The sequence below is a fragment of the Arvicanthis niloticus genome, chromosome 21 (genome assembly GCF_011762505.2).
Source record: "Arvicanthis niloticus isolate mArvNil1 chromosome 21, mArvNil1.pat.X, whole genome shotgun sequence".
In the NCBI taxonomy this organism is placed as follows: domain Eukaryota; kingdom Metazoa; phylum Chordata; class Mammalia; order Rodentia; family Muridae; genus Arvicanthis; species Arvicanthis niloticus.
In genome coordinates this window covers 10,874,031-10,877,390 of record NC_047678.1, presented here as the reverse complement: position 1 = coordinate 10,877,390, position 3,360 = coordinate 10,874,031, and the positions used below count along the sequence as shown (strand labels likewise).

Sequence of the window (3,360 nt, the reverse complement as noted above, 5' to 3'; positions counted from 1 at the left end):
ACAGACCCACTCTCACAAATCCCTCCTCCCGTTACTTTCTCTCTCTCCCCTTCTCCTTTGAGAAGGGGAGGCCTTTCTTGGGTATTACCCGGACCTGGGACATAAAGTTGAAGCAGGTTTAAGCATATCCTCTCCCACTGAGGTCTGACCAGGAAGTCCAGCTAGGGGAAGGGGATCCAATGGCAGGCAAGAGTCAAAGACAGCCCCCAGTCTGATGGTTAGAAGACCCACATGAAGACCAACTTGCACATCTGCTACAAATGTGAAGGAGCCCTAGGTCTTGCATCTTCATCATCTTGGGTTGGTGGTTCAACCTCTGTGAGCCTCCATGGAGCCAGGTTAGCTGACTCTGCGGTTCTTATTATTTTTAATTATGTGTGTATGTGCGCATGTGGTTATAAGCACAGGCGTGCAGGTGCTCATGGAGAACACAGGTATCGGATTCCCTGGCATTGTAATTATAGATGGTTGTGAGCTGCCAGTAGGTGCCAAGAACCAAATCCAGGTCCTCTAGAAGAACACTTGGTGTTCTTAATGCTGAGCCATCTGTCACCAAATCTAGTATATTTATTTATACAGTCGTACAGTGTGTTGGGTATTAAGAGCCCTGTAGAGATTATTTATGCACACAGAGGAATATATGAAGGTCATATGAAAAACACTATACCACTTTGTGTAAGATACTTGGGCATCTGCAAATTTTGGGTTTTTCAGGGCTCCTAGAACCAATCCCTTATGGGTATCAAAGGGTCAAATGAACATTATTTCATGGCCAGGAAACTGAGGCTCAAGTGGATGCAGTGATTTCAGTTACACATAAATCAAGACATGGTAAGCAGACATGATAAAGTTGATGCCTTCCCTACAACATGAATTCATTGTTGAGCTTTGGAACATTTCCTCTCGATTTCATTGTGGTAAACAGAATGGTGTCAAGGTCTCAGTGATGGTGGCCATTCTGAGTTCTCTTGGTTTACAGAGGCTCTGTGTCTGAATCAGTATGGAAGGTGAAAGTGTTAGCAGAAAGAACCTGACATGATGAGACAGTGAGCTGGTTACATGAGCACCCACTCACCATTAAACCTGAACTCCACCCTGGTATAATCCCTCAAAGGCTGTGAAGCAGGGCAGACACATCCAGCCTGGGCAGACTTGCTGTTGATGGGCCCTGGACTGAGGCCAGCTTCTCTGGAGGACCAATCCTGGTGGGAGGAGGAGACTTCCTGTAGGGACTTTATGAATGGCATGTGGGTGTTGACTTAGCAGCAGACCTTGGGAGGAGCAGGACTCGCCAGGCCCCAGCCTCAGACCTGCAGGAACGCTCTGGTAAAAATTTTTGCCCACTTATTTCAGATTAATTTGTAACCTGGAAATCATTTTTACTTTCAATTGAAAAATATATAGTTAAACAATTTTTCGAAGAATCCCCTACTTCCCAGAGCTGTCCAAGGCTGGGATTTTCTGTTTCTGTCTCTGGAAACAGAGGTACCTCTTCAATTGTCAGAAGGAGAGACTGGGAGTGGCCAGGGCAGAGCAGAAGAGCCAGAGAGACCCCGGGAAGGGGTGGGTGGGTGCTGCAGAGTGGCCTGCTAGGTTGGGCGGGTGGGAAATCAGGTGTCAGTTTTCATCTGTCTGGGAGAGCATCATCGGAAGTCTTCTGTCTGCCGATCACGTTTCCTTATCACTTTTCCAGCCAGCTTTGTGATTCTAAGTGTTGGACGGAGAACTGATAAGGGTAGGTGACTGGCACTCACTGCCTTCAGAAGCCCTTGGCTCACCTGCACCTTCTTGTTGGAAAAAGCCCGATGCTGCTGCCCTTGGATGCTCTGGGGTACCACAGAACTTGAGGAGGAGGTCTCCTGGGAAGGGCAGCAAGACTAGTCCGAGCTTCCTGCCTGAGGATGCTGGGATAGACTTGGTGAAGTTTTCATCTTGCTTATTCAAAAAGTACTTTTTTTGTGCCTGGGCTTAGGGTCTCCTCTAGGAGAACAGTAGGTGGGGGATTGGAGTTGGAGAGTTCTTATTTTGAGACTGTTAAAATAGACAACTGGATGGTGAATGAAAAAGCTACGGACCTTGGAATTTTAGGGGTTCCCTTTTTTTTTTTTTTTTTTTTTTAAAAAAAAAAAAAGGATACAAACAGGAATTTCTGATTCAAGCCAAAGTTGCGTCCTAGAAATTGTCTTTAGCAAATGGCAGCTACTCACTAAACTCTTCTGTCTTTTTCAGTTTGCAGGGCACGCACTAAGGGAATGTTTCACAACAATGACTAAACACGTTCTTTTGTATTAAAGATGGGTGCTTATCATGTTGTTGATTCAGACTGATTCTTTATATATCATAATTACTTCTGCCCAGTCAAATCCAATACATTTCTGTGAATGTGCAAATGACGGGCAATTAATGATACATGCTTGAGTCTAACTCCACCCATGTGAACGAGGTCGAGCCAGGGGTAAAACTCCTGTACTATCAATGCTTCCACATCCTGAATCGATAATTACAGATTAACAAGCCATGCTTTGTAGCTCAATCGAAAAGCTCTTTTTTTTTTTTTTTTTTTTTTTTGGTTACAATTAACTGTTATGTTTTCCTTAAAGAGTAAATACAGTTTTTACATTAAGATTGTACATCAAAACAAGTTCGTTTTGTTTTTTGAGATAGGGTCTTACTATATAAGCTAAGGTAGGCCTCCAACTTATGATCCTCCTGCCTCTTCCCATGACCACTAGGATTAAAAGCATGCACCACCCTGCTAGCAAAACAGTTGTAGTTACATGTGTATGTACACATACACACATATGTATATGTATATATATATACACACACACACACATACATACATACACTTCACACACACAAGTGATATGTAAGCATGTCCTTGCATGTGTGTGGAAAGATGAGTGAAGGATATTAAGTATCCTGCTCTGTCACTTTCTGCTTATCCCTTGAGACAGGATCTTTCATTGGACCAGATTCCATTATTTTAGCAAGGTCTAAGGATTCTCCTTTCCTGCCTCTCTCATCCCATAGTCCCATGCAGGCAGGTATGGAGTAAAGCCTGGCTTTTTATGTGGGTACTGGGGATCTGAATTCTGCTCCTTACGTTGGTGCAGCCAGTGCTCCTACTGAGTGATCTACCCAGGGAAATGTGGTCTTAACTATAGCTGCTCCTTGCTGTAACCTGGTGGTTCTGAATGATTGTAACTCACAGTCAGTTACACCTGAACTTCTGCGGGTGTAGCTTGCCTAAGAGCAGATGTGAAGGAACCTCCAGAAGGCATTTGGTGTCCTGTTGGTGGGGCTCCTGGCTCTAGTGCAGTGGTGTACAGGCTTGGCTGTCTGCTGCTGTTGATGCAT

At 44.4% G+C, this 3,360-nt stretch overlaps 1 long non-coding RNA gene across 1 annotated transcript; it reads left to right on the top strand.

The window, feature by feature from the left end:
* Nucleotides 1-1,265: 1,265 nt before the first annotated feature.
* On the top strand, nt 1,266-2,308 carry LOC117693753 (uncharacterized). Its single transcript, XR_004604464.1, has 2 exons — nt 1,266-1,326; nt 2,230-2,308. It is a non-coding gene; the product is annotated as an uncharacterized LOC117693753 (long non-coding RNA).
* The last annotated feature ends 1,052 nt before the right edge of the window (nt 2,309-3,360 follow it).